Genomic DNA, 14408 nt, shown 5'->3' with positions numbered 1-14408 from the left:
AACGGTGGGTTTTACCCATTATAATTAGGACTTCTACTCATATTTACATCGTTGTAATTTCTTAATTTACCTCCGAGAGACGCTCTGGTCTAAGAAATAACTTAAGACCATTACATATGTGTTAGGAATTTATCCTTGGTCACCTTATCTTTAGATGTTACCTCCTATATAGTAAATCAGGTCTTTGCAGTCACCCATATCTCCAGACGTTGCCTCCTAGGTAGTAAATTAGGTTTTGGTGGTCTTACGTATCCCCCATTCCAATTTACATTCCTAAGGATATGCAGTGTCTACTCCTTAACTTTCTCATGGAAGATAACATTAATTGGATCATATATACTGACTACTTCTTTGTTCTCAATTATTGAGGGAACAAAGACACACAGAAATAACCGTTATATGATTAAATAAAATAAAATGGCTCTGACTCCATTTTGTGCTCATGTAAAATACAGAATATATAGAATACATGTTTTCTAGCATAAAATATCTGACATAATCCCCCCTTTAGATTATGACAAAGCAAAATCCAGTTTGCTCTAGAATGATCTAAACAAGCGTCAGATATGTATTAACGACTTCAAACCATATCGTCCGACATGGGACGTGCAGGGGAATAATGCACAGATTGGAACACCTTTGCTCCTGTAAGAGAAGTCATTAATGAAAACTTTATAGTAAGAATAATTAGCCATATAAGAACTGTGATCATCATCAAACCAAAAATTATATCGCTATGATATGACCAATCCACATTGTGTATGATATTGGTATCTTGTTCCGTGTACTTATATGCATCAACAGAAATATTATTCTTCCTGATAGACATCTGTATCGTATGGTTAGGCTTATGGTCAAGTAGATATTGGAGATCAGGATTAATGGGAATATCAAGATTTTGAAACGCATCAACCATTTGAACTTCCCCTTCCCAAACATCGGTACCAACAGGGTACAAAGTAACCTCGCCTATGGTAATCCGCGAGTCCTGGGGTACCTTGATCAATGACACTGGAGATGGCAAGGCTATCACCTTATTAGTCACCTGATCTCTCCGAAATATACTCATATTTTTGTACAGAGTACTGACCAACCATCTATCCTTTACCAAGATAGCATGTACTGGAGCATTATCACCAGTTTTTGTCATAGTTACTTGACATTTTTCAGAACCATGCTTAATATATTCAATTCCACATAAGGCATTGGTAGAATCGTATATAAAAGGATTCCCGTCACACTGAAAATTATTGTCCTTAAATTTGACACATTCTGTCAAAATAGGTATTGAATACCAATCTGGTACCCATGGTTGAAAAGCCAACACAGCAGGGGTTTGGATTCTGACATGGATCTCATCCTTCCATGTTCCAACATTATGTATGGTTTTCAACTGAAAAATATTTCGTGGGGTAACATACGGGATTGATAATAAGAAACATATTTCCATTTTCTCTGGGTCAATGTAAAGAGGAAGAGCACTTCCCATTTCATAGGCCAGATTTAGTTGCATGGGTTCCACTGTATTGCCATCGACTTTCGTAATCATTTTACGAACAATATCATCTGAAACAAAATATAAAGGAATATGTCCTCTGGTTAACTCAGTCATTCCAGATTGCACTTCATCCAAAAATGAATTTGTGTGGAATATTATCGGGTCGTGCATAAACAAAAGTTCACGTTTGAATTGTTCATGACTTTGGTGCAGATTAATGGAGTGAGAGATTAATTTAGAATGCATATTTGTGGTTACAATGGTGTCATTCACCATAACCATTAAATCGACTAACTACTCTCGTTGTCGTTCCATTTCCCGATGAATAGCATTGATTTCTCCTTTTAAACCTCGAATTTCGTTCTCCAAAGTTTGAACAGAACAGAGTTTGCGGCAGACATACCGGTTGCAACGACTGCACCTATGGCTGTACATACCAAGGCAACCATTAAAGCAACAAGAAATCTTTTAGCTCGATGATTCATTGTGATGGAGCTCGATACAAACGGCTTCCTGGCTTGTTCCAAAATTTCTTGAACGCGTCTTTGTGCTCTTTCAAGATGCATCTGGTACCAGGCCTTTAATTCAGGTAGCTGCATCGATGAAACGTTGTACTGTTTTTCGATGGAGATCTTCGGGTCTAAGCTGACAAACACACGTTGTGTTAGGATCCTCTTTTCTGTAAGGATGAATCCAGGAGCTTCTTGGATCATGATGCCGGAGGATGGTCCAGGCTCTGCGATCGGTTCCATCCGCATCTCGTGACACAGGAGTAATACGATCCAGACGATCGCCACATCCTTCTTGGACATCTTTCAGAACTTGAATCCTTGTCTTGATATTCAAAAAGAAGAATAGTATGAGTATACGCACTTGTAATATCACTTGACATTAAGACATAGCTGTCACGGAGCTGGCTTGTCCGACCGACTACCTCCGCTGTCTTGTGCTCCCTTAGCCTGGGACAACACACTTTCCCCGGTTCCCCAGTCACTAGCCGAGACTCAGTGTAGGGTAAAACCAAACGAAGACTGATTTATTTTAGACACACAGAGCTGGATATATCCAGCAAAACACACATTAACATAAAACAAGACATTGGGACACAAACCGCCCCCTTAATCTGCCTCTCAGAGACAACAGGGGCAGTAACGGGATTAACAATACAATAGGCGGAGACTGATTTATACAACATTAAACATCAAAGAATGGTGGTCACTCCATGGTGGCAGATCCTGGCTGTCTGCCGGAGACAATCCTCTCAGCCAGTGATGAGATCATACTGCTGGGGGTAGCCACAGAAGTCTTTACAAACCCAGGGCCCATAGTCAATAGGGAGGAGGCTGGCAGTCAGGCTTCTCCAGTGGCCCCAGTGATGGAGGCTTCCGTCACAATTCTCCCCCCTTCGAATTGGACTGACATAGGATGAGACCCCAAACGGGTTGACTCCGTAGTCAGTCAGTTTATTTGGCCCATTAATGCCCTCCCAAAATTGGTGCTCCTGCTGCTGCTGGGGAGATGGGCCGGCTGCGCCATCTCCCGGGTACCGCTGGGGAGTGATGCCGCCTGCATCCCCTCCCTGGTGCTCCTGTTGCCGTTGAGGAGGGAGTTCCGGTTGATCCGGTCCTGGAATTAGGTTCTTCTGCTGGGGGGGCGGGTCGGCCGCTGTATCTCCCTGAACTCCTGCAGCTTTGGTAGGTGCTGTGCAGAGGCCAGCGATGCTCTGCCTGGTTGCCAGCACTTCAGCTGGGGTTAGGGAATCTTGTGGGTCGGCCTGCCGCTGGGGAGGGAGGACCGGTTCCTCCGCTCCCGGACATGTGAGCTGCCGCTGGGGAGATGGGCCGGCTGTCACATCTCTCGGTTCCTCCCACTGCCGCTGGGGAGGAAAAACAAGTTCCTCCGCTCCCGGACATGTGAGCTGCCGCTGGGGAGAAGGGCCGGCTGCCACATCTCCCTGGATCCCTGTAGTCATTGCAGGTGTGGGGCAGTAGCCAGCAGCGCTCTGCCCTGTTGCCAGCTCTTCAGATGGGACTAAGAGATCTGGGCAGACTGCCCAGCATTCTGAGGCCCCCGGTGTGGAGACCGCAGTGTTATCCACCCCTCTTGGGTTAACATCCTCAGATGTAAAATCAGTTAGATCCACAATCTCTGGATCTGGTTGTGGAGCACAGTCGCACAGCTCCAGTATCAGATCTGGATTAGCTGCCCAGTATCCCTCTGACTCAGGGGTGGAGACCGCAGTCCCATCCACCCCGCCTGGGTCAACATCCTCAGGTGACCACTCAATAACATCCACAAAATCCACACAATCCCTGGACACTGGGGCATTCTGTTGAACGCGGTCAAACAGTTTTTTATACGCCTTTTCCAGTTCCCACCGCTGCCACCAATGTCACGGAGCTGGCTTGTCCGACCGACTACCTCCGCTGTCTTGTGCTCCCTTAGCCTGGGACAACACACTTTCCCCGGTTCCCCAGTCACTAGCCGAGACTCAGTGTAGGGTAAAACCAAACGAAGACTGATTTATTTTAGACACACAGAGCTGGATATATCCAGCAAAACACACATTAACATAAAACAAGACATTGGGACACAAACCGCCCCCTTAATCTGCCTCTCAGAGACAACAGGGGCAGTAACTGGATTAACAATACAATAGGCGGAGACTGATTTATACAACATTAAACATCAAAGAATGGTGGTCACTCCATGGTGGCAGATCCTGGCTGTCTGCCGGAGATAATCCTCTCAGCCAGTGATGAGATGATACTGCTGGGGGTAGCCACAGAAGTCTTTACAAACCCAGGGCCCATAGTCAATAGGGAGGAGGCTGGCAGTCAGGCTTCTCCAGTGGCCCCAGTGATGGAGGCTTCCGTCACAATAGCTATCCAAGCTACCTATCAATATTAATATAGTTGCTGGATGGTATGGAAATTAATGATATGAATATACATGATCGCATAACATAACCACATGTCAAGTTGTATACGATACCACATTGTTGATTTGGATCTTCTGATTTCACACCGATGTTGTCTTCTAACTCCGATAGAAATGGATAACAAACATTTTGCACTAATATTATGGCTATCCGATTCGCCGTCCAGATTATGGATCCATCTGTCTTTTCAATTTTGTCAAGGAATTGGACATGACCTGCTGATTCCACAGATTCCACATAATTCCTGTGAAGAGAAATGGTTAAAACATCGCCTTCCAGAGATACATTTCGGATCCTCTCCGGTTGAACTTTTATGGAATGATCATCTGCAGGGGAAATAAAATCATTAACCTGCAAAACAGTAACATCAGATGACTGACTATTCCTAAAATGAATTTCAATAGAGTCTGGCCTTTCCTCAATCACATGGCAATTACGCCTGGATTGCTGATGAGACTTATCATATGGAATGGGTACTTTGGTTTGTGACCATACAATCCCATTCACACAATCTATGATTACGTTAAGTCTTCTGAGTAGATCTATACCCAAAATCAATCGGTCATAGGGGAGATTTACCACTATTACCGGGTGTCTCAAGGTCTTATTACCTATGGTAAACTTTAACCAGGTAGAACCTACGACATGAAGGGAATTACCTCCAACACTCAGTAGAGTATTTGGAAAATCTCTTAGCTTCGGCTTTTCTGCTGCTAAGTCCATTACCTTCTGAAAGTACACATTTGACAATATAGTCGCTTGTGACCCAGTGTCAATTAACCCCATGAAGGGTTGTGGCGATGAATCCTGTACATTTACAGAAACATAATATCTTCCCTCATATTCTTCGAGTTCACATAAAAACTTAGAATGTGTCAGCATATCACTTGTCTTCCATACGTTACCTGTCACGGCAATAGTTCCAACCTGTACTGATGTATGCACACTCTTACCCACTAGTTCTTCCTTCTCAGGAATGTCTTGAGCATTCAAGCTCTTCCTAGCAGTTGGCATCTCATCGGTTAACTCCTTCGGAGCTGGTTCCTGCGAACTAGGTGCTTTTAAAGACAAGTTAGCTTGCGGATTCATTTGGTCTGGCTGCAAAATAGAAGATAAAGTTACAGACACGTCCCCCCTAGCCAAAAGTGGAGGGACCACATAGGTTTTACCATCAATAACACAATCATCCGATAGATAATAAGGATCTGGAAGTAAAACAGGGTTAGGAATTATATCATCTGATAACCATCCCTGCATTGCCACATCGGCTTTAACTTCATTATGATCTATTGCGGGGGAGCTGGCATTGTAGCAGGACCTACCCCTAAAAAAGGATTGGTGGTCGCTGTAGCCATAGTTTGACTTAATTTAGTCATCTGCTCCGTTAACAATTTCATTTGGTCACTCATTTGATTGACATGATGACGAAAATTGTTTTTCCCATTCCTGTACTGCCTATTAGGTTTGGAGTTATTTGGCTGAGGCTGTTGGGAGTTATCAGACTCAGATTGGCTGGATCTGTCCCGATTAGTCCTGTAAAATTTCCTCCTTGCCTGAGGGTTTTTATTCCACTGGGAATTACCCTTCCTCCACTGTGGATTCTTTTTGGCAGTAGGACTTTGTCCTTTGTTATCCTGGGATTCCACATTAAGAGTTTTAGGCCTGACAACATGTGAGGCTGTAGCCGATTCCTGTTTCTGAGGTTTTGGGGATTTAACCACCTCAGCATAGCTTCTCTTTTTCTGTGATTCTAATCCCAGATGGACTTGGGTTTCTGCCACCTCTTGTCCATGAAATTTCTGACTCTTTTTATCAGGCAAGTCATCATTGGCATGCAGTACTGTATACAGCGTCATGCATTCATTAACAAGCCAGTCTAATGAACAATCGCTATCATAATCTCTAGCAAGATTTGTCCGAATTGGAGAAGGCATTGCATAGAAGAAAAGATCACGGAATTCTCGAGAATCATATCTGGGTTTACGTTCTGTAAGAGAATAAGCGTTCTTTAGAACAGTTAAAAACTCTCTAGGACTTTGGTGAGGTCTACATTTCAGATTATACACAGCCTTCTTAGCAGCAGAGACAGTTTTATACTGTCCAAACTCTAACTTAATCTCATATTTCATTTTAGACCAAGATAGGGTTCGCATGCTTTGTAAACCTTCAAAGTAATGTCTGTGATGACTTGAAAAAGTCCACGACACATAGTGCTTCTTATGGATATCATCATCCATTCCCAAAAACTGCATTGCCCTTTCAAATGATTCTAAATGGTCAGCAATATTAGCTGTGCCCTTTTTAGAAAATTCAGCAACAGTCTCCTTAAGGAATTTAATTACCTTAGGGGCATCATAGACAGGTACGGGTAATTTCTTAGTACCCTTTTTCACTCCTTTAAAGTTACGGGAGCGCCCGTCTGATCTGTGTGTTCTGGCCGTATTGGCACCTTGTAACATCACAGAGGGTTCACCTGAAACATGACCTTCTGAATAAACGGAACATTCACTATCACTTTTATCACTACTCTGATTTTCATCAGAGTCAGAGGAATCGCGTGTATCAGAACATTTAACCTTATGATTCCACTGTGATTGGACAGAAGCCATCTGATTAACCTGTTCTTGTAGAGTTTGTAATTGCTTACTTATACTCAGAACAGCAGACTCTGTTACGGTGGTGTGGGTTTTAACCCCTTCATCACCTTCACCATACAAAGATAGCTTAGGCATTTGCACACTATCCTGGTTAGACAATTTGGCTTGGAGTTCTCGTATCTCCCCATGACATACTTGGAGGCACTGCTGAGATATTTCACGTAAAGAATAATTCAAATTATTGGTATACGGTAGTTGTTGTGAGTTTCGGTTGTTTCACATAGTATATTTCTGGTACTGTGTATTGCATACTGATCAGTGCATAAAACATGTCTGTATCTAGCAAATCGAGTGCTGCTTCTGATGAAGATGTTTCGATGTATAAAGCACAAATGCTGGTACATGTTAATAACATTAAACAGGATATTATGAGAGGTTATCATAAAAATATGAAAATCAAAGGGACTTATGGAGAGTGGCTCCAATCCCTTAAGGATAATGTACAATTGACCCTAACAAATGAATGGTCTGAAGGATCACCTTTGGTTGGACATCTGAATGCTATTATTCAAACATCAGATTTGAAGGAGCGAGAAGGGTTAATCTTATCTTCCTGGCCCTATTTTTTTGTATTGGCTTCTCGGTTGTTGCGAGATCGTGAAACTAGAGATAAAGAAGTGTCTAGTCTCCAAAAAGAATTGCAAGATTCTAAAACAGCCCTGGATCAGTTAAATGATACTCAGGCAGAGTACAAACAGTTGAGACTAAAGTTTGATGATTTAAATGATAAGCATTTGGCACTTCATGGCCAATACCTTGATGCTAAGAGCAGGGTAACTGATTGTCAGTATGATCTTGTTAATTTAAGGAGATACCCTATATTTTATCTCCGATCCTAAATCCTTCCAGATCGCCGAAAATTATAATTCAAATCAGATATATATCACAATAATAATCAATCAAAAATATTTATTTATTGTGAATACAATTTATAAAATCTATATATGAGTCAAACAGTGCATAATATAAACACAAAGTTCTTAAAACATGTCAAATTGCAGTATATCCAAATACGGTATATTATCGAAAGTTATCAATATGAATTAGTACTTTATGAGTCTAACACAGCATTAATTTCCATCCCACTCAGCAACCAAAAATGATAATCAGGGCGGTAATAAAAAGATCACTAACTCTATTATATTAGTTTAACTAATATGACAATTTAAAATAACTTAATAATGTCCAAGAGTATTCAGTGACATTCCTAATAGATGCAAATAATGTCAAACTTCATCTACAGGTAAAAGTACCTTTTCATTATTGTTATTATCACGGGTTATAAGCTGCAGTCTCACAAGCCGTCATATACAATAATGCAATATACTATTTCCCAGAAACAGGGAATTCTATACGAAGAAGACAAAATTCACCTCTAGTGAGAATAATAAAACAATTATATTTACCACCACTTGTTGCTGTTGTCCAACTGGTCCTTGTAGAAGTTAATCCAGGTTCAGTGGCAAGAAATTAAGTGGAAAGAAATATAACTTACTAAAAGTTATATAGATTGGGACTCAAAGTAATTCTAAGAGTAAAATTATGGTGCCAGGATCTTAAGATTCCAATTCTCTGGGGTAAATTTAAATGAGTCCGTCAGGGTCTGTCTGTTTCAGGTCCGTTTCTTTTTTAAGGTCCGACCCTTAATTATTAAAAACATAAGCTTTTAAAGACAGAGCTTATTATCATAGCCTCCACCTCTTGATTGGAATTCTCCAATCATAACGGTGGGTTTTACCCATTATAATTAGGACTTCTACTCATATTTACATCGTTGTAATTTCTTAATTTACCTCCGAGAGACGCTCTGGTCTAAGAAATAACTTAAGACCATTACATATGTGTTAGGAATTTATCCTTGGTCACCTTATCTTTAGATGTTACCTCCTATATAGTAAATCAGGTCTTTGTAGTCACCCATATCTCCAGACGTTGCCTCCTAGGTAGTAAATTAGGTTTTGGTGGTCTTACGACGTATCCCCCATTCCAATTTACATTCCTAAGGATATGCAGTGTCTACTCCTTAACTTTCTCATGGAAGATAACATTAATTGGATCATATATACTGAATACTTCTTTGTTCTCAATTATTGAGGGAACAAAGACACACAGAAATAACCGTTATATGATTAAATAAAATAAAATGGCTCTGACTCCATTTTGTGCTCATGTAAAATACAGAATATATAGAATACATGTTTTCTAGCATAAAATATCTGACTCGAAATCCAATGGGGTCTCCCCGCACAGATTTGAATCCTGTTCACAGCGGCTGGTGAAGGTTAGTTTTACAGAAGAGTTCAGATAAACATCGTTCTTCTTGAGAGTTGAAGGAGGCAATCAGTGGCAGGAGAGGGCAAACTTTGACATCAGCAGAGGTTCTTACTATGCTTGTAGACAGTGGGTCTGAATTTAATCCTTGAACAAATGCTAGCAGTCACTGATGGTAAGGAGCACATCTATACATTCAACCCATGTTTTTAAATAGAAAAAGACAGAGCAAAAACTCTTGTTCTCTCAAGTTCCAGAATAGTAGTTCTCTGACTTGTTGGCTCCACTGTTGGAGTTGCTTTTAGAAAACTCAAGAAGCTATTTGAATTTATGATATACAACCCTCTGTGGTTGTGGCAGAATGCAAGATCAAAAATTCTTAAAAGATTTCTCTCTCACGTTCTGGAACAGTAGTTCTCAGACTTGTTGACTCCATTGTTGGAGTTACCTGTAAGACAGTCAAGAAGCTGTTTGAATGGATTATCTGGAACCCACTGTGGTTGTGCCAGAAAGCCTTTTAACACCATTGTCAGAGCTGTGATGGCCGAGTGGGTAAGGCGTTGGACTTGAAATCCAATGGGGTCTCCCCGCACAGATTTGAATCCTGTTCACAGCGGCTGGTGAAGGTTAGTTTTACAGAAGAGTTCAGATAAACATCGTTCTTCTTGAGAGTTGAAGGAGGCAATCAGTGGCAGGAGAGGGCAAACTTTGACATCAGCAGAGGTTCTTACTATGCTTGTAGACAGTGGGTCTGAATTTAATCCTTGAACAAATGCTAGCATTGACTGGTGGTAAGGAGCACATCTATACATTCAACCCATGTTTTTAAAAGAAGAAGAGAGAGCAAAAACTCTTGTTCTCTCAAGTTCCATAATAGTAGTTCTCTGACTTGTTAGCTCCACTGTTGTATTTGCTTTTAGAAAACTCAAGAAGCTATTTGAATTTATGATATACAACCCTCTGTGGTTGTGGCAGAATGCAAGATCAAAAATTCTTAAAAGATTTCTCTCTCACGTTCTGGAACAGTAGTTCTCAGACTTGTTGACTCCATTGTTGGAGTTACCTGTAAGACAGTCAAGAAGCTGTTTGAATGGATTATCTGGAACCCACTGTGGTTGTGTCAGAATGCCTTTTAACACCAGTGTCAGAGCTGTGATGGCCGAGTGGTTAAGGCGTTGGACTCGAAATCCAATGGGGTCCCCCCGCACAGGTTCGAATCCTGTTCACAGCGGCTGGTGAAGGTTAGTTTTACAGAAGAGTTCAGATAAACATCGTTCTTCTTGAGAGTTGAAGGAGGAAATCAATGACAGGAGAGGGCTAACTTTGACATCGGGGGGGCACTTACTATGCTTGCAGACAGTGGGTCTGAATTGAATCCTTGAACAAATGCTAGGAGTGACTGGTGGTAAGGAAACCAGTTTCTCTCAGTAAAGGAACACATCCATACATTCAACCCATGTTTTTAAATAGAAGAAGAGAGAGCAAAAACTCTTGTTCTCTCAAGTTCCAGAATAGTAGTTCTCATACTTGTTGACTCCATTGTTGGAGATACCTGTAAGACAGTAAAGAAGCTGTTTGAATGAATTATCTGGAACCCACTGGGGTTGTGCCAGAAAGCCTTTTCTCCAAAGCCACCACAGAGCTGTGATGGCCGAGTGGTTAAGGCGTTGGACTTGAAAGCCAATGGGGTCTCCCCGCACAAGTTCGAGTCCTGCTCACAGCGGCTGACAAATGTTTATTTTACAGAAGAGTTTAGATAAACATCATCATTATTGAGACTTGAAGGAGGCAATCAGTGGCAGGAGAGGGCAAACTTTGACATCAGCGGAGGTTCTTACTATGCTTGTAGACAGTGGGTCTGAATTTAATCCTTGAACAAATGCTAGCAGTGACTGATGGTAAGGAGCACATCTATACATTCAACCCATGTTTTTAAATAGAAAAAGACAGAGCAAAAACTCTTGTTCTCTCAAGTTCCAGAATAGCAGTTCTCTGACTTGTTGGCTCCACTGTTGGAGTTGCTTTTAGAAAACTCAAGAAGCTATTTGAATTTATGATATACAACCCTCTGTGGTTGTGGCAGAATGCAAGATCAAAAATTCTTAAAAGATTTCTCTCTCACGTTCTGGAACAGTAGTTCTCAGACTTGTTGACTCCATTGTTGGAGTTACCTGTAAGACAGTCAAGAAGCTGTTTGAATGGATTATCTGGAACCCACTGTGGTTGTGCCAGAAAGCCTTTTAACACCATTGTCAGAGCTGTGATGGCCGAGTGGTTAAGGCGTTGGACTTGAAATCCAATGGGGTCTCCCCGCACAGGTTCAAATCCTGTTCACAGCGGCTGGTGAAGGTTAGTTTTACAGAAGAGTTCAGATAAACATCGTTCTTTTTGAGAGTTGAAGGAGGCAATCAGTGGCAGGAGAGGGCAAACTTTGACATCAGCAGAGGTTCTTATTATGCTTGTAGACAGTGGGTCTGAATTTAATCCTTGAACAAATGCTAGCATTTACTGGTGGTAAGGAGCACATCTATACATTCAACCCATGTTTTTAAAAGAAGAAGAGAGAGCAAAAACTCTTGTTCTCTCAAGTTCCAGAATAGTAGTTCTCTGACTTGTTGGCTCCACTGTTGTAGTTTTAGAAAACTCAAGCAGCTATTTGAATTTATGATATACAACCATCTGTGGTTGTAGCAGAATGCAAGATCAAAAATTCTTAAAAGATTTCTCTCTCACGTTCTGGAACAGTAGTTCTCAGACTTGTTGACTCCATTGTTGGAGTTACCTGTAAGACAGTCAAGAAGCTGTTTGAATGGATTATCTGGAACCCACTGTGGTTGTGTCAGAATGCCTTTTAACACCTTTGTCAGAGCTGTGATGGCCGAGTCGTTAAGGCGTTGGACTCGTAATCCAATGGGGTCCCCCCGCACAGGTTAGAATCCTGTTCAAAGCGGCTGGTGAAGGTTAGTTTTACAGAAGAGTTCAGATAAACATCGTTCTTCTTGAGAGTTGAAGGAGGAAATCAATGACAGGAGAGGGCTAACTTTGACATCGGGGGGGCACTTACTATGCTTGCAGACAGTGGGTCTGAATTGAATCCTTAAACAAATGCTAGGAGTGACTGGTGGTAAGGAAACCAGTTTCTCTCAGTAAAGGAACACATCCATACATTCAACCCATGTTTTTAAATAGAAGAAGAGAGAGCAAAAACTCTTGTTCTCTCAAGTTCCAGAATAGTAGTTCTCAGACTTGTTGACTCCATTGTTGGAGATACCTGTAAGACAGTAAAGAAGCTGTTTGAATGAATTATCTGGAACCCACTGTGGTTGTGCCAGAAAGCCTTTTCTCAAAAGCCACCACAGAGCTGTGATGGCCGAGTGGTTAAGGCGTTGGACTTGAAATCCAATGGGGTCTCCCCGCACAGGTTCGAGTCCTGCTCACAGCGGCTGACAAATGTTTATTTTACAGAAGAGTTTAGATAAACATCATCATTATCGAGACTTGAAGGAGGCAATCAGTGGCAGGAGAGGGCAAACTTTGACATCAGCGGAGGTTCTTACTATGCTTGTAGACAATGGGTCTGAATTTAATCTTTGAACAAATGCTAGCAGTGACTGATGGTAAGGAGCACATCTATAAATTCAACCCATGTTTTTAAATAGAAAAAGACAGAGCAAAAACTCTTGTTCTCTCAAGTTCCAGAATAGTAGTTCTCTGACTTGTTGGCTCCATTGTTGGAGTTACCTGTAAGACAGTCAAGAAGCTGTTTGAATGGATTATCTAGAACCCACTGTGGTTTTGCCAGAAAGCTTTCTGGCACCCTTATCAGAGCTGTGATGGCTGAGTGGTTAAGGCGTTGGACTAGAAATTCAATGGGGTCTCCCCGCATATGTTCGAATCCTGTTCACAGCGGCTGGTGAACTTTAGTTTTACAGAAGAGTTCAGATAAACATCGTTCTTCTTGAGAGTTGAAGGAGGCAATCAGTGGCAGGAGAGGGTAAACTTTCATATCAGCGGAGGTTTTTACTATGCTTATAGACAGTGGGTCTGAATTTAATCCTTGAACAAATGCTAGCATTGACTGGTGGTAAGGAGCACATCTATACATTCAACCCATGTTTTTAAATAGAAGAAGAGAGAGCAAAAATGAAGCCCACGTGCTCAGAATGGGCCTTAGTGGGCCGTTGACTGTGTGCCGAGCAGGGATAGGTCCTGACGGCATTTTTTGAATGTGGGGGGAGGGGTTAACGGTGGGCTATTTAGGGGTTTGGCGCCAATGGAGCAGTCTCCATTTTGGCTCACCTGACACTCACTCTTTGTCCCACCCTCCCTCCCTATTCCTTTTGTGTGTGTGTTCTTCTGGTGTGTGTTTGTTGTCACGGTCGTGCGTTAGCTTACCAGGTATCTAGGGGGTTAATGCTGATGGGAGAGCATTGGTTTTGGGAGGTTTCCTGGTAGGTGGAACTGGGAACCTCAGGTTTGGGTTTGGGCATCTCGGTATGTCCTTCCCTGTGTGGTTCCTGGATAACCTGGTAAGCTTGGGATGGCTTACATTAAATGGTTAATGTTGAATTATGTTAATTTATGTTATTTATTGTTCTGTGTGTTGGTCATTGTCCTGTTAACGCACCTATTTTTGGTTTTAGGTCTGCGTGGCAATGGCCTGCATTTAAATAAATTTCGGCTGTGGCCTTTTTTACACCCAAAATCTATGGTTGTCGTGTCTTTATTGGGGGGATGGTTGGTTGGTTCTTGCAGGGGGCCTAGCCCGGGAGTCGAGGCTACTACAGTCACTCTTGTTCTCTCAAGTTCCAGAATAGCAGTTCTCTGACTTGTTGGCTCCACTGTTGGAGTTGCTTTTAGAAAACTCAAGAAGCTATTTGAATTTATGATATACAACCCTCTGTGGTTGTAGCAGAATGCAAGATCAAAAATTCTTAAAAGATTTCTCTCTCACGTTCTGGAACAGTAGTTCTCAGACTTGTTGACTCCATTGTTGGAGTTACCTGTAAGACAGTCAAGAAGCTGTTTGAATGGATTATCT

General features: G+C 41.8%; 7 non-coding genes across 7 annotated transcripts; all 7 read left to right on the top strand.

The window, feature by feature from the left end:
• The first annotated feature begins 9901 nt into the window (after positions 1–9901).
• TRNAS-UGA (transfer RNA serine (anticodon UGA)) lies at positions 9902–9983 on the top strand. Its single transcript has one exon. It is a non-coding gene; the product is annotated as a tRNA-Ser (tRNA).
• Positions 9984–10516: 533 nt separating this feature from the next.
• Positions 10517–10598, top strand: TRNAS-CGA (transfer RNA serine (anticodon CGA)). Its single transcript has one exon. It is a non-coding gene; the product is annotated as a tRNA-Ser (tRNA).
• A 410-nt stretch (positions 10599–11008) lies between these two features.
• On the top strand, positions 11009–11090 carry TRNAS-UGA (transfer RNA serine (anticodon UGA)). Its single transcript has one exon. It is a non-coding gene; the product is annotated as a tRNA-Ser (tRNA).
• Positions 11091–11624: 534 nt separating this feature from the next.
• Positions 11625–11706, top strand: TRNAS-UGA (transfer RNA serine (anticodon UGA)). The gene has a single exon. It is a non-coding gene; the product is annotated as a tRNA-Ser (tRNA).
• A 529-nt stretch (positions 11707–12235) lies between these two features.
• On the top strand, positions 12236–12317 carry TRNAT-CGU (transfer RNA threonine (anticodon CGU)). The gene has a single exon. It is a non-coding gene; the product is annotated as a tRNA-Thr (tRNA).
• Positions 12318–12727: 410 nt separating this feature from the next.
• TRNAS-UGA (transfer RNA serine (anticodon UGA)) lies at positions 12728–12809 on the top strand. The gene has a single exon. It is a non-coding gene; the product is annotated as a tRNA-Ser (tRNA).
• Positions 12810–13194: 385 nt separating this feature from the next.
• Positions 13195–13276, top strand: TRNAS-AGA (transfer RNA serine (anticodon AGA)). Its single transcript has one exon. It is a non-coding gene; the product is annotated as a tRNA-Ser (tRNA).
• Positions 13277–14408: the final 1132 nt, after the last annotated feature.

The sequence above is a fragment of the Sceloporus occidentalis genome, unplaced genomic scaffold, assembly GCF_023333645.1.
Source record: "Sceloporus occidentalis isolate IW3139 unplaced genomic scaffold, rSceOcc1.0.p SCAF_292, whole genome shotgun sequence".
In the NCBI taxonomy this organism is placed as follows: domain Eukaryota; kingdom Metazoa; phylum Chordata; class Lepidosauria; order Squamata; family Phrynosomatidae; genus Sceloporus; species Sceloporus occidentalis.
This window is presented reverse-complemented; position numbering and strand designations above follow the sequence as displayed.